At 35.1% G+C, this 23,396-nt stretch overlaps 1 protein-coding gene across 1 annotated transcript in view; it reads left to right on the top strand.

Moving 5' to 3' along the window:
* Positions 1-5,523: 5,523 nt before the first annotated feature.
* SPARC (secreted protein, acidic, cysteine-rich) overlaps positions 5,524-23,396 on the top strand; it is a 40,688-nt gene continuing 22,815 nt past the window's right edge. Inside the window, exon 1 of the mRNA XM_089639335.1 lies at positions 5,524-5,618. The gene's annotated coding sequence lies outside the window, so the exon portion shown is untranslated. The remainder of the gene's footprint in view (positions 5,619-23,396) is intronic.

Here is a 23,396-nt window from a genome sequence, read left to right as displayed (position 1 = left end):
TAAATTTATTTGTATGTTCTCCTCGCCCCTTTCCCCCACCCCTTTCACCCACCCGTGTCCCCCCTGCTCCTGTCCCCCTGTTTCAAATGACTTTCCACTTCTGGACCCCTACAGCCGCCTCTGCCAGGAGAACAGAATAATGACAAGGTGTTTTTATAACCTTTTGTTGAAACTTTTCTTTCTTAAATTAATGTTATTTACTGTCAGAAATACCAGGAGTACCTACAAAATAACTGAGGAGGCGAACGAAATGTTAAATATTATTTTCATGGCCTTTTTGACGCCTGTTTAATACTTTTCTGCAATGTACATAGCTGCAATGTTATGACGATTGTAAAAAGGTCATTTTTAGGCGTATATTATTAAAAAAAGTCTTATCTCTTCACGGTCTTGTACTCCGGTAGATTTTCTATAATTTATTTCACTTGTAGTATCTGCCCTGATATAGAAACTGCAAGGCTCTTCGAAACGTTGACTAAGGAGGCATAACCGCAACACGGCTTGATCACTCCAAAAATCAACCCAGAAGATTTAGAGAAGGTTCCAGAATGTTGTAGAAAGAGCTGGAAGGTTCTCTTTAGAGTGTTATGTGTGGCGAAAGTCTAATCGAATATGCAAGTGAAAGTTTTTAAATGTGAACTCAAAAAATCTTTTTTAAATATTTATGTGCAACACACCAACAACGTATTGCTGAAAAACAGTGCAGCTACAGTGTGCTAAAATATCTGTTGATATTTTGGCAAGGCGTAGACGGTTTAGCAAAGCAATCCAATCACTGGTGCCGAAACTAAAAAAAAATATGTTTTATTTTTATTTATTTTTTTATATATACTCCACACAGGAGGCCCAGAAGAAAATAATTTCCCTCGGGGCCTATGTCATCTTTGGGGATGCTGTGTGGAGGGTCTTTTTTTGGAGAGGAAGGAGTGAACATGGGTCTTGAAGAGTCCCATGTTGTAGGAGGGAGGAAACACAGAGGCCGGCAGTTCGTTCCACAGCCGAGCTGTTGAACTTAAGAACGAATCGTAGAAGCGACCCGTTCTCATGTGACAAGTGTCAACTGTGTACAAATGTTGGGCGCGCGTTTGGCGTGTATCCCGACTACGCACCGGTGCCAAAGGGATCAATGACGCTAGTTCCTCAGAGCATCTTCCATTGTAATACCGATAGAACAAGGACAGCATACCTACCTGACGCCTGTGCTCTAAAGATTGCAGTCCGCTTGTTAAGATTGGGGAATCTATCAAACGGACCGCCCGTTTCTGCACAGAGTCAAGGGTTTTTTTCAGGTATTTTGGGGCTCCAGACCAGAGATGGCTGCCAAATTCGACAGGCGCACTTGCGATTTGTACAGGGTGAGCAGTTGTGTACTATTAAAGTATCTGCGGGCCCTGTACAGTACGCCCAGCTTCTGAGAGGCCAACTTTACTCTGGCTTCGATGGAGCCCCCGTACCTGAGCTGGTCACTTATAGTTACACCAAGCATATCAATGGAAGGCCTGTTCGGAAGATTGCTTCCGTTGAAGGAGACTAGATTATCATTTGGATCCCTTTTAGACGTAATCAGACAGGATTGGGTCTTTGAAACATTAAATTCGACGAGATTATTTTTACCCCAGGAGGAAATACTCTCGAGATAACCGTCCATTCTCTGCTTCAAAGCCCTCCGAGCCGTTGGAGTTTGTGTGCCCTTTGGGGGCTTGTCAAACAAAAAGCTATCATGAACTGTACTGTCATCCGCGTAACAATGAATCGGTGCACATGTCAAAAGGTCATTGATGTGCAACAAAAACAAAGTTGGAGACAGAACCGATCCCTGTGGGACGCCAGCATTTATGGAGTGCGAGGAAGAGGTGAAACCGTCAGCAACCGCCTGAATCGACCTATCCCTTAAAAAGTCAGCAATCCACGTACACAGGGATGCGGGAAGTCCGTAAGAATGCAATTTGTTGACAAGTCCTCGGTGCCAGACCCGGTCAAAGGCCTTGGATATGTCTAGTGCGACCGTTTGGGTCTCACCGTGACGTTCCAGGCACCGCCCCCAAACATGCGTCACATACGCGAGAAGATCACCGCACGAGCGGTTCCGCCGGAATCCGTATTGACGGTCGTTGATAATTTTGTTCTTCTCGAGGTATGTGAGCAGTTTGTCGTTGATCACACGTTCCATCACTTTGGACAGAACTGATGTGATCGCTATGGGGCGGTAGTTGGCCGGGTTGGAGGGGTCACCTTTCTTGGGAATAGGGTGAATTACCGCTTTTTTCCAACCAGAGGGCACAGTGCCACACTTCAGGGACATTTTGAAGAGCTTTGTCAAAACTGGAACTATTTCCGCAGCACACCTCTGCAATACCAGGGCAGGTATTCCATCAGGTCCACTAGCTTTGTTAACATCGAGCCCCCGTACGACGCGACGTGGAGTACATCCCGATGCCGGATCCTCAGCTTTTTCATATAGAAGCCGCAGTGAGGAACCGACGGCGGAACAGCACCCCCGTCGTCGAGGGTCGAGTTTTCCGCAAACATTTTCCCTAATAAGTTAGCCTTTTCGGTGGCGGTGTTTGCTAGTGAGCCGTCAGGTCTGGTAAGAGGTGGCAAACTGGGTTTGCAAAAATTTCGACCTATTGAGCCCGCAAGCGACCAGAATGCTCTGCTGCCATGCGGGCAGGCAGCCAGCTTTTTGCTGATCTGCAGGTCGTGTTCGAATTTTGACCTATTGATGATTCTCTTGCATTCCTTTGCCGATTTGTTGTATGCTGATCTGCTTTCGGGCGTTCGAGATGTGTTGTAGGCTCGGTAAGCCGCGTTTTTTCGTCGGACTGCTTCGGAGCATTGTCGACTGAACCACGGCTTTGAGCCCACACCAGTTTCTTTAGTAGTCGATTGTATGAAGCCATCCATCGCCGATTTGATGACTTCACCAATCTCCTGGGCACATCTTAAAGGGTCCGAAGTCCGAAAACAAACAGCTGACCACGGAAAAGCGTTGAAATGGGCCCGCATACCGAACCAATCTGCTGACCTATAGTGCCACACTTTTCTCCTCAGCCTCTCATTGGTTGGTCTGAGGCTAACGGGGATTGATGTCGTCACTAGGCAGTGGTCAGATGATCCCAGAGGCGCTGTGACGTCAATCTTATAACCGTGTGGCACAGTAGTTAAGAATAGGTCTAACAGATTGGAGCGGTGAGTCTGGACATCAGGAACCCTTGTAGGCTCCTGAACCAATTGCTCTAATCCGTAGCAAATGGCAAAGGATTCCGCCTGTCGGCCAGCCGAGTCCGTTGGGCCTGAGAACTTCAACCATGGTTCGTTATGAACGTTGAAGTCCCCCAGAACAACAAACTCGGCCGAAGGGTAGCGGGGCAAGAGATCATCAATAGTATCGCTCAAATGTTTGAAGAGCTCGGAAGTGTCTGATTCGCTATGGTTCGGTGAGCGGTATAGACATGCGTAGAATCTTGCCGTACTGGCAAGATTGACGCGCACCCATATTACGTCAAATCTGGAGTTTTCCAGACTCAATAGTCGCACACAGTTGACGTCAGCTCGACTATAGAGGCAGACTCCTCCTTTGAGTCGGAATTTGCTTGCGAGGGTAAAGCCCGGGCAGTCCAGATAGGAGGAGTCTGGCGGCTCGGCTATCTGAGTTTCGGATAGGAAAAGAAGGTTGGGACGTTGGGACAAAAGATGGTGATGGACGGAATTTAAATTTGTGTGCAGGCCGCGAATGTTGGCAAAATTTACCAACAGTTTTGGCCCGCACCGGGGACGCCTGCTACTCGCCGCTGTAACGATGTTAAAATTGTTGTGTTGTATGTTCATGATTTTTTTTTTTTTTTTTATAAGGGTAGGAGGTGAAAGGAAAGGTCTGGAAAGGAAAGGTATGAGGGGTGGGTAGCATGAGGTGTCGACGCAATTCTATGTTCGCCGAATTATGGCCTTGAGCGAAGCCGGGCCAACTAGCTAGTTCATCAAATAAAATTTACCTGCGCCCACCGGGATTTGAAACCGGAACCTTTGGATTGCTAGTCGGGAGCCTCACCCCTCGGCCACTGAGGCAGTCAAATCTAGATGGATGTGGAGATTATTACAATTGTACAGCACGTTTAATTATTAATCACTCACGCAATAATCAACACGACTGGCTCCGCTGAACGCCTATAGCATATAGGTATAGCAAACTAAAGACTGGGCCGACGTGTCAACGCTGTTAGAGGTTGGCGCCAAGATCCTTTGATGTGTGCACGAAAACTGACAATAATCGGGTTGACCGGCCAAAGTTGGCGGCCAACGCATGCAACGGCCAAGTCGTCCTGTACACGTTGGGTCAGCATCAGGGGGGTATAACTCCAAGAAAAAAGTGGGTCAGAAAAAAAGACACGGTAATCTCTATGGGTAACTTGTGACGTATATTTTCCACAAACCAATACGAACTTCATGCATGTTTATAGGCCGCTGTCATTGGCCGATTTTAGGCTAGCCAATGGGTTGGCTCCGAATGAGAATTATATTGTCTATGGTTACGCCTTTTTTATAGTTTCTATCCTAGTCGATGGTGAGTATGTGTAGTAGTGACGTATATTTTTCAGTTACAGACTTTTATCTATGGCAAACATTAGGACCCATGGGCTCAGTACTAAAAACCCGAAGATATTGATCTAGTGAGTGGTTCATTTATGGTCAGCATTAGCTCAATGCATTGGCCTAATGCATTGAGCTAACGTGGACTGGCCGCTTGAGATTTTTTAAATAGATTTATGGTGTTGTGGTGTCTTGCCTGATAGAACGATTCGCGTTTGAACAACACAGGGCTGGCACTAGGTATTTCGAAATTAAGTGAGATTGATGTGAAAACATCAATTTATTAATCAGTTGTATTTTTCATGTCAGATTGACGTTTCTGACAATTCCAGGAGTCAATCAATTTTTTTGCGTGATGAAAATACAAACTGCATTGAAATACCAGTAAAACGTATTAAATAATTATTCTATTATATATTTGTACAGCGCCCTTGGGGTGATTTTGCACAAAAACGGCGCTATACAAATCATCCAAATATTATTGTTAAATTCATTTAAGGTGGGCTAATTTCTAGAACACAATATTGTTGAAAAGTACAATGTCAGAACTGGACGAGATTTTTTAAATATCATTTTCATCACACAGATGTCATTTTGGTGTTTGATTTAAAAAAAAACTAATTTCGCAGGTCTGGCATCATAATTTCTATAGCAAAATAATATAAGACTATTATTCCAGAACATTCCATCGCGAAACCCAAAACCGACCCTGTCAACACATGCACAACATAAGAATGCATTTGCAGATTTATCTCAAATATCCCTCCACACAGAAGATAAACAAAAACACCACCACCACAACAAAAAGTCATACCAAACTACTTAACACCAACAACAACACAAGCCAAACAATCATAACTTTTTAACAAATTGGCTTGTATTTACCAGAAAGCATTTTATGGGTTTCTTGGTAAACACGCTTCTCTTTAGTTTGAATTTAGGTTTGTTCGAGTCTTTAGTATTTTAGACTTTAGTTGACGTTGGGAGCTCTTCCGAGTTGGTTTATTCTAAAGTGCTACAAGCCAATTGAGGTAAGTCCAGTTTTACAATTTATTATGTTGTTTTGGTCCTTAGAAAATAACACATTCTATTTCAACAACACTTTTAAGTGGGTACATATCTGAAGTATTGCACAGTGCATTTTTAATGCAACACATCTACTTATGCAGTTCGGAGCGTTTACATGCTTAAAATATGTTCTGTAGGGGGAATTTTGTTTGTCGGTTCTAGAAGTTGGGTAAATATATTATCCTATAGATATAATTGACCTATTATTATGAAAATTATTCTAATCATTTCAATTTGAGTGCAAATAGGTACCTAATCTACTTATACGGATATATTTTAAAAAGAATTCAAGTGATATTAATCTTATTAGGAAATACGATTCTGCGGACTAGATTCACATGTCATTCCTATAAGTTTAAAACATTAATATTTTTATCGACTATTTAAAAAAAATAATGGTAACTTCCAAATTGTTAATGGGAAAAATAAAATGTTTTGAAAATCGAAACATTTTGATAATCGAACCATGGCACTCAAAATATGCGATAGGTTTTACTATTTGAAATGTATAAATTATTAACAATAATTAAATTGAAAACAATATTTTCATCTCTGAACGTCATTCCCATTATTGGCTTTGGAGCTCTGTAAAATTATATCTGATGTCGTTGGTACTGTTTTATCCATTTAATCTGAATCTCGGGTAGAAAAGTAGCTGTATTTTATTATCCTTTAAACAATTTTCGACTTCTGATTCATTTGATTGGACTTTAAATACTTCGATTACTACATCTAAACCTTTCTAATTATTTATTTTAAGCATTTAAATCTGAAACAGATCTATCATCTCGAAATGATCTAAAGTATTCGAAGACACGTACGTATAATTAAATATCATGTCATCGAAACCACGTTGAATTGCGGAATTATATTAATATCAACACAAATGACTTTAACATTGAGGTCATCATTTTAAAGACCTCAATAGTCTTATCAGCCTGGTTAAAAATAATATTATGGCTTCCTTATAATATAATCGTACACTTTAAAATGTTTACGCAGTTTTGTTCCATAACGTAGCTTAGGTATATCTTATAAGTCGCATTGTGGGTCAAAAATAATCACCAAAAACTTATTACAATAATTATGTCTTTCGTGTTTATTTTGATTATTTTTCAGAAATAAGTAGATAGGTAGGTAGGTACTAATGCGTTCGAATAACGAATTTAGTTCAAGGGTGTTGCCAGAAAAAATAATTGTTTCTCATTTAAATAATAAATAATAACAGTAGGTACTTGCTTAAATAGTTTCGCCGAGATGGATTTAAATTTGTTTGACATATTGATTGATTTATTGTTATTTATAATTTGTGATTTAACCCAATTAACATTAAGGACGGATTGTTTCACAGAATTCGAAGAATTCATCAAATGTCAAAGTTAATATTCAAGTTTTGGATTTCGTGATTTTTCAAAGCATTTTCATGTTCATACATTCTCATAGAAAAAATTAACTTAATTAAACCATGAAAGTGGCTTATCCATTCAAAACGTATGATACTTTCTAAAAAGCAACGAGTTAAATAGAATTATATATAGATATTGTAGTTTCACGGAGATTAGGTACCTACTTTTACTTTTCCCTTTTTTTAACACTTTGTATGGTTTATAACTTCAGGCTAAATTTTTCGCCTTTGGGAACAACTCGTATGGTCTCACAACAATCGTTGTATTTCCCTTACTGTTGTGGTGAGAAATATACGGTTTAGAAAGAAAAAAATTCAACACTTTATATTTAAATCTATAAGTTAACCACAGTAGAATTACAATATGCACCTCTATGAAACCAAAGGTTCTGACCGCAATTTGAAAAAACTTATGAAACGTCATGAATTTTTAATTAATTATTTTTATGTGAAACTATAATAAAAGTGATGTAACGGTAATACTTGTAATACGTGTGTTCAATAAAATAAGTATGTTTTTTGCTATCAGTAATTTTGGTTACAAAAAACGTGAAGTGAGCCATTTATATATATTTTTTATTTTTAAATTAAAAAAAAATTATATAAAAAAATATATAATATTTCAAATAATAAAAATTGAAAGCGTTTTACTACATCTTTCAAAAACAGTTTTATATTTTTGGATACGTACAGAAATATTCCAATTTATTTGAATTTTATTGCAAAGCGAAACCTTCCGACATAATATGCCTGAGTCCTGAGGAGTTAATAAAACAAATAATGTTAATAATATGGTTGGGTGCTTTCAGTACCTACGTGGTTCTTATTAACAATGTATTTATCTTTCATTTTTATTATGCTCAAATTACACTAATTGTACCAACACTTTTTTTAACCTCAATGTTTCCTTACGAGTTTTCTTCCATGATGTATTTTACCGCTAATACCTACAAGCAAACTTATATATATTCTGTTGTGTACAATTAAAAAATAGAACACATTCAACCATGAAGAATAATATTGCAAGTAAGTACCTACCCCAATTTCGATATAAAAAATGATTTTCTTCATTATTTTGTTCACTTTTCTTAAATTAGTACCTTAACCCATTTACGCCTGCCGTGCCCAAACGAGGACGCCTTCAAATCTACCCACCATTTTGTTATTAATGTGGTAAGTTTTGCTAACAGTGCATTATTGTTGAGTTAATTGATGTGTCTTACATTTTATATCAAACATTTTGGATAACACCATTTATAAACAGTATTTTAGTGTCATAAATAAAGGGAATCTCATAGTCGCGGTGATTACCAAATGTAAGTATTTTTTTTAATATGTTTACGTTCGTAAATTTTTAATTTTTCTACATAATCTTGTTGAACACTTTGTTTACTTTTGAATAAAAATTTGATAAGGTAAAATATATAATTTACTGAAGTGTGAACTACTTTTTTTTGTTGGTGTCCCCAAATAGGGACAGTGGGCACATAAAGAGTAAAATATTCTTTTTTTTTACAGAGTTTTGACTGCACATAAATATGTCAAAACGGCAATTTGAAGTAAGCGATAACTATCATGGACTCCAGGAGGCCCTTGATGCTATTATGGCAGAAGAGGACTCAGATGTTGAATTTGATATCGTTGCTCTTCCCCCAGAAACAAGTATCCTCACTGACGAAGAAGAAGGCGATGAAGACAATATTATTACCAATGACATGCCAAGAGATATTCCTGGAAATATCGAAGTTTTTGCAAACAGAAACGAAGAAGATTGGGACAGTTCTGATGAAGAGCCTTTGTCGAATTCCGCTAGAAGGCAACGATGCAATGTTGGGCCCCGTTGGCGTAAATGCGAGCCTAGCTACGATCACATGCCTTTTGATGAGAATAATGTACAACAACGATGCAAAAACCTAATTACTGATCTCAAAGGTAAAAATCCTGTTTCAATTTTTGAGAAGATTTTTGATCAGGAAGTAATCGATATGATTCTTCAATATTCTGATTTGTATGCATCACAAAACAATAAACATGATATCAATATTACCATTGGTGAGTTGAAAACATTTCTGGGCATTCTATCTCTATCTGGTTATCACACTTTGCCTCGCGAACGTCTATTTTGGTCTTTAGACGAGGACTGTAATGTACCTGTTGTTTCTAAGGCAATGACAAGAAACAGATTTTTAGATATCAAAAAGTACCAACATTTTTGTGATAATACTGTAGCTGCTGAAACATCAGATAAAATGTTCAAGATGCGAACCCTTGCTGAGGTTCTCATGAAAAAATGTATGCAATGGGGAGTGTTTCACACAAATCTGTCAATAGATGAATCCATGGTGAAATATTTTGGACGTCATCCATAGAAACAATTTATTCGAGGTAAGCCTGTACGCTTCGGTTATAAAAATTGGATGCTCGCTAGTGCTGATGGCTACTGCTACAATTTTGATATTTATTGCGGCAAGTGGCAAATACCCACCAATGAGTTGTTGAGTACACGAGTTGTGAAAAACCTGTTGAACAAGCTAAACACAGATCCTAGAGACCATGTTGTGTTCTTCGATAATTTTTTCACTAGCTTTGCATTGCTGCGGGATTTATGGGAATCTGGCTACAGGAACTGTACGTGAGGGTAGGACCTGCAAATTTTCTCTCACACCCGTCAAGGAGATGAAAAAGAAAAGTCGTGCTGACTTTGACTACCGGTTCAACACGGTCAATAAAATATTGTTTGTTCGCTGGCTGGATAACAGCGTTTGTACAATGGGAACAAACTACGATAATTTTCTTCCGAGCTCAATCCAAAAGAAGAAAATCGATGAAAATATTCCTCAAGTATTTATGAATTACAACAGAGGCATGGACGGTGTCGATCAAGGCGATCAGTCGATTTCAACGTATCGAACTTCAATACGAGGCAAGAAGTGGTGGTGGGTGTTATTTACATACATGTTCGATCTACACATACTTAGTAACGACGTGAAGATGGACCAGCTACAATTTCACCCATCAGCCTCTGTAGTGCTCAATTTACAGTTTGATGGTTTTGGCCACTTTCCGGAGAAGTTGACAAAACAGTTGCGATGCACTATTTGCCATAGTAAGGCACGTTAGGAGTGCAAAAAATGCAAAAAAACTTTGTGTATTGAAAAACCATCCTTCGAGAAATACCATACTGAATGTGCCCAGTGTCCCCATTTGAGCACGGCACTTTTTTTTCTAGTAAATAAAAAAAATTAAATATATATTTTTTTATTTTTGTTAAAAAACTCTATTTCCTACTACATAAAATGAATTATTTCTTTTTTCTACGATTACTTTAGTCTTGGGCGTAAATGGGTTAAGCTTGTATCTATGCAATGTGAAATAAGGCTCTGACTTCCAGCTATCAAATCACCGCCATCTTTATTTACAAATAGATCGCGTCTCATAACGAAATCAGAAGCTCAATAATAATTTTAACAATATTATTATTCTCGTATCTGTGTCGCTACGGTTCAGTTTAAGTAAGTACCCGCAGGGACGGACTTGGCCCGAAACCTTCCTATATGCCTAGACACCGACAGCACTTCTAGCGACAGCATTTAGGAATCTTGATCGAATTTATACGTTCGGATTTCTAACCGTTTTTAATTCTTTTGAATTATGTTCATACAGGCTATTATTGGGCTATCAAAAATTGTCGGATTGTCAGAGGAAAAGAGAAAGATATGGAAATCTGAGTGCAAGATTAGGAGAAAATGGCGCAATAGCACTCCGATTAGCCGGTTGGCAAAGTCGCCAAATTCCGCCTCACGCACGCAATAAAAAAAATAACACTCGACTTGAAGTCGGTTAGGCCTTGCGCGCACCACGATTTTCTGTACCACGATAATTTTGTCGCAGAAATGCAACGTATAGTTAGTATGTGCGCGCATATACGATAAATAAATAGTTACTATTTTAAAATTGTGATTTGTCACATTTTTTCGCGACAGCGCGCGACGCGATTGTCGCAAAATAAAATTATAGCATTTGAAGTTATATGGACACGCGCGCACTGGGATTTAAAATCGCTACCTGACAACCTTTCTTCAGCTGAGATTGCATTCCGCCATCTAGTATTATTGTATGCAATTTGAGGTCCAACAATTCTTAATAGTTTGTCAAATGTCTGAATCGTCATTCTAAAGTAGCCAAAGATTTTTTTTGGATATTGTAGAAGATCATTCTATTTCAGATAAAAGAAACCTTTAACATATCTTTCTGCTGTAAAAGGATGAGTCCAGTATTTATGTGTTATTTTATTCCTCCTCTTCCGAAGAAGCAAAACAATACAGGCAATTTGTACGAAATCCATGTTGAGAATGAACAATTCATCGCAATTTTTCATCGCGATGCGCGCAGTATTATTTTTGCGATATATTATAGCACGATTTTAAAATAGTGTCGCAAAAAATACAATCGTGGTGCGCGCTAGGCCTTAGATGTAAAACATGCACCAAATGGGTTTTTAGGTTATTAGTTTGGGCTGTTTTTAATAATATATGCGTATTTCCTAACCTAAAAAACTTAACTTAATTTAGAAAAAATCATTACCCAAGCAATTATTATTACAGTAGTTGTTCACTACTCCTCTCTTTAAAAAGATCCTCCCCCAGAATCTTTGTGTCGACATAATGTGAAAAAACATCGTTTGTAAGAAAGAGGCAGAGGCAACAATGCAGTTTTCAGGGTATGCCTTCACAAAGAGCCGTTTTCAAACTGTTCTTGGTCCAATTTGTCCGCAGGTCCGGCCCTGATGGGTAGTTTAAAACCAGATATATTCATTGATTTATTACTTTGTAATTGATCTGCTGCAAACCTCAAACTGTCACCGTTTATATTATTTTGTGTGAGGCGCCATCCTTGATTCAATATTTCAATCAATAATGGCCGAAGTTTTGGATGATGGAAACGAATGCTTCATAAATGAAGCATCGTTTTAAAAAATATATTAATTCTGTTTTTAGATATTTTTACTTTTTATGAAAACGCTTACTTATGTTTTTTTAGCGAAAGAGGGACAGCACGTGTATTTTTGAGAAAAGTTTTAACAGTGTGTTTTTTTTTACCACGTTGAAATTTTGATACGTATTGCATGCAAGCAATTCATCTGTGTTATTACTGTGTTCGTGTCAACTCTGACTGCGATAGGTATCTACACAGTAAAACGTTTGTTGTCAAATTTTGAACGAAATATTTAATTATTTAATTTTGACAACTCCTTAGTTCTAAAATCTGGTCAATTACAATTCAGAAGATTTTACACATTTCTGAAAAAGGTTAATGTAAAGTTAGCTGAAAAACATAATATTTAAAATGATTTTTTATAATGTAGTTCGCCCACACACTACACAAAGCCATTTCCCGAAAGAGACTTCCGTATTATTTGAAGTTATGATGCCTTAGAATTCACATCAAATATACCATTAATATTCTGGCGTATTGCCAAGATGTTGAACAATGGTCTTGTCTATAGTTTATTCCAAACAAAATTTGAAGTATGGGTTTTCATTTCCAGTTTTCCAGTGCTTTTTTATTTTTATTTTTCTTTTAGTGCATTGAGGAAACAAATTCTGTTAATAATTCTATTTTACATGTTGCATTAGCCAGTGATGTTTCCACACAAAAAAACATGTTATAAACAGAAACAAAACATAAGTAAACAGAAACACATAAAACACCATATTGAAAATATCTGAAATATCTTAGATAACTTACACACAATGATATGAATTAAGATTATTTCAATCTTATCCCCATTTAGAATAATTATAAAACTAATTTTGGCTGTTTTCAAAGCATTTCGACAAAATCTTTATAAAATTACACCTTTTCTCTTAGCTTTGCTCTACCCCTTGTTGGTTATGCGCCTCCTAGATGTCTTTTTAATATTTCTGGTTTTAGAACAAGTAATTGCTGCTCTTGTTGCCTTTTTTCTTCTGGTCTCCAATTCAGCAGGGTATTACACCAACAATATTTTACCATGCATCGTGATCATTCCTTTCCTATTTCTATATTTTGCTTATATCTGTTATGTGGAGTAATTTCTAGGATTATTTTTATGGATAGTGCTTTAAGAGGAACGCAAGTTTCTGTCCCCTGGGTCAAAAGTGGTAGGATGCATTGACTTATTAATTTATTTAATGTAATTGATTTTAATTTGGCACAAGCACTACGTAACCCCACTCGAAGTTCTATTTCATCAACTGTTTTGTCTTTGAGCAGCGCCATTTTTTGAACTATGTAGGTCTATCTACTTTAATAACGATGGTGATTTGAGTAGTGCTTTTAAATTCATTTATATACATCACTTGCATGCAGCATTTAGAAAAGAATTGATAGGTTAGGTTATGTGATATTTACGCAAACATTTTGAAAATCTAACCTAACCAGTTGATTCCGAAAAAGCCTTAAAGTGCTTTCTTATTTGTATTATTAATAACATCTGATGGTAACAAATTAAATACGAGGAAATCGAGTCAATTGACCACATTATCTCGGATGACGCAAGCTTCAGATGCAGTTTAGTTATCGGCTCACTTCTTCAGACAAACTGTCGATTGCAATGGTAGGCGATGCTTGGGTATATTGTGTCGACTCAATTAATCTATTCTGAATTAATATTTGTTAGGCGGATGACACAGTTACTGGCAGATTGGGCACTGATTGATTTTGTGTTATCACAGTCGACAAGTGGATATTGATATTAATGTTCGAGATGAACTATTTACAAGCACTCTTGTAGTTTCTAGTAACAAAGCTGTTCATTATTATTTGTGCTAGAGGTAACTAATTCAGTAATATTGTTGAATAACTTTATTTTGATGTTTTCCGTGCACTTCTGTTCTTGGTTTTGGCTTTGGGATTACTCAGAATTTTGCAACTAACTTATTTATTTCTTTCTGATCAGCTCTCATACAACAGTGGGGCCATCTTGAACATAGTTGAGGTACCTATGTAAAAAAATATTTTGCAAGGGTTATCTTTGGTGTTTTTTGGTACCCTTGTGACTTATTATCCTGAAAAAAAACGGAGAATTCAAATACTACATTATAGGATACTAGTAATAGAAAGAAATCAAGTTTTATTGACATTATTTATTTATTTATTTATTATTGGATAATTTGTATAGCGCCGCTTTTGTGAGATATCACCTCAGGGGCGCTTTACAGTTGATGCAGGTATTACAGAAAATATTAATATTATAAAAATAGAGTGAAGTTAAGTTAAGTAAAATGAAGTAAAGGAACAGGTGACACAAAGATAGAAGATGGAGACTCTGCAGCAAGAATCCCAGGTGGTGAAGAAACTGGTCCAGCTGCTGCAGCGAAAGAGTCCACCGCGTCCACCAACAGTGCCAGCACGAGGTTCGTCATCCGTCCAGGTATGTGTCTGCTGCTAATAAAGCGCTGACACACTATCCTCTCACAGATACCAGACCTTGGCAGCACCGCTGTGACGTTCTACGAAGATAGAAGATGGAGACTCTGCAGCAAGAATCCTAAGTGGTGAAGGAACTGGACCAGCTGCTGCAGTAAGAGAGTCCACCGCGTCCAACAACAGCGTCCAGGTATGTAAGACATAGATAAGAGACCCTGGTAGCACCGCTGTGACGTTTGGCAAGTCCATCATTTATCTCCATGTAATCCTGTTCCTGGTAATTGTTGAAGTGGTGCATTCTGTCCGCAATAAAAAGCGACGGTTGGGTAATAACTTACCCTGGGCTTAGTAAAAAATTTGCCAGTGTCCAAGCTTGCCCAGTTTCCGAGAATTTTGTTGAAAACATCTGGAGTGCATTTACCGGTCGCCGTTCGTTTCGAAAGTCCAATATTTTTGAGCAAATTTCAGAATATTCAATATTCAATATTCAGACATGTGAGGGAGATGACAAAGCACACGACATACAGCTGTAAAAGTTCGCTCATCTGAAGTAGATAGGTACCAGATTTGAAAAAAAAACATATTCTTCGATCTTAGAAGAATTTTTTTCTAAATTTTATTAAAAAAAATGTTGTTTGCGTCATTTTGGGAGACAGTTATTTATGTTCATTGCGGTTTAATTGTTTTAGTATACGATGGTGTCATCAAATTAAAATAATACAATTACGATGATTGAACATTCAAAAATATCACAAACCAGACCATACCAGCATAGGACCAACCGCAGATGTGGTCGGAATAATAATTCGTGTAAGCACAACATTACAAACCTAAACATCAACCGTTTCACGAGATGCATTTCTTAAAATAGCACATATTCCAGATGGTGTTCTTATTGAACAAATTCAAAAATATTTCGAGGACTTCTCTCACATATGTTTTTTGCATTTAAAAGTTTTATTAAGGGTTTGAGACTGATGGATCTATATCACATTTGAAGTCGATTATGTAGAACTTATATATTTTTTTGATTTGAGCATTTTTTCGATTAAGTCGGGTTTGAAATTGGAATGTTTTAGATCAAAGTTGAACAAAATCAGTACCTGTCTATGGGGTTACTGCCAGATGTTTGTTTTCTTTTATAGTGCGTCGAAGCATAGATCCGACTCCAATTAACCGTTTAGTGTTCCGTGTGTGATGTAGATTTACCAGTTTGTACCGCTAGTTTCCGGACACAGTGCATAGTCTACATAAGTTTTATAGCTCACGGAGAAAAATGATCCTGTTGAAATAGTGATGGCATGTAAATTTTCGTGATAAAATATTAGTCATTCAGAATATATCGAGAACATATATATTATGTTCTATGTTCTTTTCCTAATAAATATCATGACAATATAAGTGTGTCAATATCAATCAGTATTTGTATGAATGCGTGTGTCGCCGTCCTCATAAAACTTTCACTTTTAACTGATAACGCTTGTCAATTAATTCGTTAAAGGCCTGTAGTCCCGGTTTTAACATGAAATCGAATAATTTGACGAAATTTTTAATAAATTAACAGTATTTTAGATCAGTAAGTTTTCTCAGTGTAGTGTTATGTACCTTTCTAATACTTGTACAACCTTTGAACCTATTATGCTTCATTCACTATCTATTATTTGTCCGTCGCACCAATGCATATCAAAATCAACATTTTGATTGTCGCCATATCTCTTGTCTATTGTAAATTTCCATGTTTACTATTAATTGACTTTATTTACCACACTAGTTAAATACAAGATTACTATAAGATGCATTACGCTCTGTTTCAAGGCAGATTCATTCTAGATTTCAGTTTGGAAACATTTCACTTAGAGACATTTAACTCTGTAAAAACTCTACTATATAATATGTAACCATAAACAATTGTAAGACTTACAAATAAAATTATAAAACCGTGTTAAGTGTTTTCATCAATAGAATCCATAACAAAAAATTGGTGTCAGAAGTGCGATATGGTCTAAGTTAATACTACATGGAAACATTATTTCGATAATACTGTAGTATTCTTGACTGTAACAAAAGAACTCTGGATTCTACGAGTAACTTTTAATTATTTGTGACTAGTGACGTTGTTGCAAAAAAAAAATTTTGCAAAAAGCCGAACAGCACCAAGAAGAAAGAAACAAGAAGATTCCCAAACATCCCTGGATCTTACCACAAACACAACAATTCTACACTTCACCTTCACCTTCACATCGCGGACCTGCCTTGCTGAGTATTTTTGATAAAGTACGTTGTTGCCCTTTGCTGTGCAAATAGCCGAAAATCAAGAAGATTCTACACCTTGACGTCGCACGTCGCGGACCTGCCTTGCTGAAGATGGAATGGTTTTTCATATTTTTGTAAGTTTGATTATTGTTTCATGAATTCTAAAGAATCTCATACGTAGCATTTAAATTCTCTTTTCTTATTATTAATTTACAATTATCGCTTTGTTAAAAATGACTGAACAAGAAGTATCTCTTCAATTTTTAACACAATTCATTAGTATATTTGATGGTAATACAAATAATCTTCACACATTCATTAAAAATTGTGATTATGCTTATAAACTAGCATCTAAAGCTCAAAAAGATATTATTTTTAAATATATTCAAACCAAAGTTACTGGAAAAGCTGATTAAATAACATCATGTAGAAATTTGCGTACATGGGAGGAATACAAAAGTTTTCTTGAAGAAAATTTTGCTGATTCGAAAAGTTTTCCACAACTATTATTAGAGTTGCAGACATGTAAACAAAATAGAAATGAGAGTGTTCTCAACTTTACACAAAGAATTGAAAGGTGCTATTCAAATTTAATGAGAGCTACTAAAGCAGAAACTGTCGACATCACTGAATTAATAGGAAAAAATTCTATGATTAAACAAATGGCTCTTCAAGCATTTTTAATGGGCGCATTACCGCAGTACAGCATTATTTTGAGGGCTAGAAACCCAAAAACCTTTGAAGAAGCTTCAATATTTGCAATTAACGAAGAAAAAATGCTCAATTTTACAGAACAAAGTAATTCAAACCAAAAATTTTGCTCTATTTGTAAAAAATCAGGACATATATCTATAAATTGCTTCCACAATAAAGATAAACGTGTCAACCAAGTAAAATCATTTAGTAACTTCACTTCAAAAAATTCTCAGTGCAAAAATAATAATACTGTAAACACGCATCGAAACATCACAATAACGTGTTTCTTTTGTCAAAAACGTGGACACTACAAAAAAGATTGTTGGAAATATAAAAATTTCTTAGAAAAGAAAGCTTCGGAAAACTTCCAAGACCCTTCGTTCCCTACCGAAACGAAGAAGGTCAATACGTTACAGGTAGAATATTAAATAATCTCGAAAATATTACAGCATATATCAAAATCCCCATTAAAGAATGTAAAAATAAATATGTCAAACTATTATTAGACAGTGGCGCAGATATATCACTAATTAACCCTATGGTTTTAGATGGTGAAACAGTATACAATGATAAAGAAATAATTAAAATTAGAGGAATTAACGCTGAAAAATCGACTGAAACGTTAGGATCTGTCAAATTGAACTTATTATTCAACGGTATCCCAATTTCTAATAAGATGCATTTATTGCCTCGAGCAACAAATGTTCCACTCGATGGACTTATCGGAAATGATTTCCTAAGAAAAGTAAATGCCAAAATTAATTACAGCAACAATACATTATGTATAGGTAAAAGTTCTATGCAAATCCATTTTAAAACAAAAAGTTCGGATGTCAAAAACAATAATTCGGTAATTATTGTACAGGCTCGCACAGAGACCTTAGTTGAATTCAATGTTTTGAATCCTGAAATAGGAGAGGGACTCGCTCCAGAAATAGAGATTATGGAAGGAGTTTATCTTTGTAGAAGTATAACAAAGGTTAATTCAAAGTCAAAAGCAATTACGTCTATTTTAAATACGACAGAAAAAGCAGTAAAAGTTAAGAAAATGGAATTGATATTGGAAAAATTTAGTGAAAAAGATAGCAAAATGTTAGAAGCTGATTGCGATGATAGAACGATAAAAAGGAAAGTTAAATGCAAAAATAAAAACATTTTTCAATTCAACAAAATAACAGAAAATATTGATAATAGGTACGAACTTTTAAAAGCATCATTACGGACTGAACATTTAAATAAAGAAGAAGAACGATCACTTTTTTCAATTTGTCGAGACTATAACGATATTTTTCACTTGGAAGGAGATACATTGAGTCAAACCGATTCGATAAGGCATGAAATAAATACTACAACACAGATTCCAATACACGCAAAAACATATAGATACCCCGAGGTACATAAAAAGGAAGTAAATGATCAAATAAAAAAAATGTTGGACCAAAGAATAATTAAAGATTCAAATTCAGCATGGTCATCTCCTTTGTGGGTAGTGCCCAAGAAGAAAGATGCAACAGGTCAAGTAAAATATAGAGTAGTGATTGATTACCGTAAATTAAATGAGGTCACTGTAGGCGATGCTTACAACTTACCCAACATCACAGAGATATTAGATCAATTAGGACACTCAAAGTACTTCACCACCTTAGATCTTGCATCAGGATTTCACCAAATCCCAATGAAACCGGAAGATTCACATAAAACAGCATTTTCCACCCCTCTAGGACATTACGAGTTTTTAAGGATGCCGTTTGGGTTAAAAAACGGTCCTGCAACATTTCAAAGGGTTATAAATAACGTTTTAGCTGGTATACAAGGAATAAGATGTTTCGCATACCTAGATGATATAGTTATTTATGCCGATACAATAGAGACTCACGAGGTTAGGTTAAAAGAGGTATTCCAAAAATTAAGATTACACAATTTAAAATTACAGCCTGATAAATGTGAATTTATGCGTAATGAAGTCATGTATTTAGGTCACGTTATATCAGAAAATGGAGTTAAACCAAACCCAGATAAAATTCAAATCATAAAAAATTACCCTATTCCAAAAAATCCAAAAGATATGAAGTCATTTTTAGGACTTGCTGGATATTACAGACGTTTTATTAAAGATTTTAGCAAAATCGCTCAACCTCTCTCCCAATTATTAAAGAAGGATATTCCATTCATTTGGAAGGAAAAACAACAAGAATCTTTTGATATACTTCGAGAACATTTAATTCATGAACCAATATTACAGTTCCCCAATTTCAGTAAAACATTTAATGTCACCACAGATGCAAGTAATTTTGCTATCGGTGCAGTATTATCTCAAGGTGAGATTTCTAAAGATTTGCCAATATCCTTTGCTTCCAGAACACTAAATAAAGCCGAATCAAATTATTCAACGACAGAACGTGAACTTTTAGCTATAATTTATGCAGTTAAACATTTTAGACCTTATTTGTATGGTGTAAAATTCAATATAATAACGGATCATAGACCTTTAGTTTGGTTATTTAATACAAAAGACCCTGGCTCTCGCTTACTTCGTTGGCGTTTAAAATTGGAAGAATATCAGTATAATATAATATATAAACCCGGAAAACTTAATTCTAATGCCGATGCGTTATCTAGAATTGATCATTCTCAAATATTACACTTTAGAATAAACCCTGAACCAAATTCTTACGAAGAATTTATAAAGTCTCATTATAAAGATAAAACCATTATTGACTGCAAAAATATTGTTGAAACAGACGAATGTCTTCTAATACGGAAAGATAATTTATGTAACTTTATTTCCAATGATAAGGAAATGTCCGAAGGTTTGTCTATGGAGATAAGGAATTTAATCAATAATCACGATGATATAAAGAAAAGTAAAACGAATGTAAGAGATATATTATATTCAGAACTAAATAACATATTTAACGTTTACCATCTTATAACAATGGAACATTTTTGGGATAAACCAACATACGAAGATATTTTCTGTTGTTTTCTTAAATTAAAAAATGTATTAATTTCACAAGGAAAGAAATCGCTTTCAATTCCTGAACTAGCTCGCAGTGATAATAATTTAAATTGGAATAAAATAAAAACTATTATTTATTACGTCTTTGCAAACTCCGGAATCATGGTAACTATTTGTAAAAATAAAATAAGTTATCCAGATCCCAAGGATATAGCTAAATTAATAGAGGAGAATCACGATTCTCCACAATCAGGACACTCGGGGTTTCATCGAACGTATAATAGAATGAAAGAGAGATATAATTGGAAAAATATGAGAAAAGACATAAGAAACTACATTAAAAAATGTGAATCATGTCAAAAAAATAAAATTTCTCGTAAAAGATTTATTCATCCAATGGAAATAACTACAACTTCTGAGAAACCTTTTGAAAGGATATCTTTAGATATTGTAGGTCCGTTACCCTTATCCGAAAATGGAAATAAATATATTCTCACGTTACAAGACGACCTAACAAAATTTTCGCAAGCATTTCCAATTCCAAATCATGAAGCAATTACTATTGCAAAGGAGTTAGTCAATAACTTCATTTGTGTATTCGGAATACCAAATCGAATTCTTACAGATCAAGGAAAAGATTTTACGTCAATTATTTTAAAGGAAGTTGCAAAACTATTTAAAATTAAACAAATCCAAACAACAGCTTATCACCCCCAGTCCAACGGTGCATTGGAAAGGTCTCACGCGACCTTAGCAGATTACTTAAAACATTACATTTCAGAAAAACAAACAGATTGGGACGAGTGGATAAATTTAGCAATGTTTTCGTATAATACAACGCCTCATACCAGTACTAGGTATACGCCATACGAATTAATTTTCGGTTTAAAACCAGAACTTCCAACGTCATTAACACAAAAACCCCAATTCAAATATACATATGATAATTATGTTGACAATTTAAAGTTGAAACTGAACAAATCACAAGAAATTGCACGCGAACATGTTCAAGTCCAAAAGATAAGATCAAAAGAGAACTTTGATAAGAACATTTCTAGTAATGAACTTTATAACGTTAACGATTTAGTCTATTTAAGAAACGAAACAACGAAGAGTAATCATTCCAAAAAATTATCACCTAATTATCAAGGCCCCTATAGAATTGTTAAAATTAATTCGAAAGTAAACTGTACTATACAAATAAAGAAAAAATATGTTAAAGTACATTTCAATCGTTTAAAAAAGGCTATTGTTTCAGATTGATGACATGGTTGCCTTACGGTAATGGATTCAACTGGACGCAAATATCTTCGTCCGCAGGGATATATTATGAACACGTTAATATGATTAATTTTATAGAGAGTTATTGGAATGTAGTAACATACATTGATTTAGACATATATTTTGATAATAAGTTAATATTAATTGATAAAACATATAGCAATATACAACTATTATGTAATGACGATAACATCATGCATAAAAGTTTTTCTCCTTGCGAACCGCATTTAAATATTTTACATCAACTAATAATAGTATTAAAGCAAAAGGATAAGACGCTAAAACAATTTATAGGACAACCAAAAATAAGAGTAAAACGTGGTTGGATAGATATGGTAGGTACAGTATTTAAAACTGTATTTGGAACCTTAGATAATAATGACGCGCTTTATTATGATGAAGCAATTGATTCTCTAAACACAGGTGATAAAGACTTATATAATATGTTAAAACAGCAAACTCAAATAGTGAAAACAACTATAACAAATTTTAATAATACGATAACTAATCTTGAAAGAAATGAAGAAATATTTAATCAAAATTTCGTAAAATTAAAGTCGTTTACTACAAACATTAGCGATGTCATATTTAATTTAGAATTGAAGCAAGAAATAGAAAAACATCTTACCCTATTGAATTTAATCACAACAGAATTACAAAACGAATATACGCTTATCATAAACGCATTAATGCTTTCCAAAAATAATATAATACACCCATTTATTATCACACCTCAGCAATATATTGAAGAAATAAGTAAGTCCTTGCCTTATTTACCGAATTCCGTATCTTATCCTGTCCCACCAAATATAAAAAATGTTAATATTTTAATGTCAATGGTAAAAATTGACATTGCATATGTAAATAGAAGAATAATTTTTGTTATATCAAACCCTTTGTGTAGTTATGTAAGCTATAATTTATACAAGTTAATACCTTTGCCTATGAAAAGACAAGACGATTTATATGTTTTTATTATGCCTAATGTTAAATATTTAGCTATCGCCGAGAGTAAAACAAATTATGTTACTCTTGATAATATAGATTCGTGTAAACAAACCATTTTAGATAAAGCGATTTGTAAAACCACAAACATTTATTATAATCTACATGAAAGATCTATTTGTGAAACAGAATTACTAATCGAACCTTCTCATATGCCTCCGAATTGTGAAACCAGAATAATGAATACGATTAACGAAATTTGGCATACTACAAATAAAGGAACGAAATGGATTTTTGTGCTCCCTAAACCAACATTGGTTACAATTAAATGTAAGAATTCTGAACCAACCGATGTTAAATTACAGAATACAGGAATATTAATTATAAAGCCAAAATGCAAACTTTACACTAGTTCAACAGTGATTGTTAATGTAGAAGACCAATATTATAATATATCAAATCAAACAGCTTCAAAATCAATAATTCCCCTGTTCAATATAACTGATGATAATTGTTGCAATATAAATCAAACACAAAATGTCAAAATAAATATTCCATTAATAATACCAAAAATATTTACTCTAGATAAAGATGATTTAATTTTAGCAAGCCATAAGTTAAATAAAATGTACGATGACTTGGAAAATATACCCGAAGACCATATTGTAATTAGAATTATGAAAAATAATTTTTTTTCCTATGTATTTTTAAGTTTAATAATCATTTACATTTTATATAAACTATTTAAGTGTTACACATCTAGAAGAGATCATTTTAAAGGTGATTCTCGTG

The sequence above is a fragment of the Hesperophylax consimilis genome, chromosome 14, assembly GCF_061612785.1.
Source record: "Hesperophylax consimilis isolate HC1 chromosome 14, BYU_Hcon_1.0, whole genome shotgun sequence".
NCBI lineage: Eukaryota > Metazoa > Arthropoda > Insecta > Trichoptera > Limnephilidae > Hesperophylax > Hesperophylax consimilis.
The sequence above is the reverse complement of the archived record's forward strand: the minus strand, read 5'-3'. Positions and strand labels throughout refer to the sequence as shown.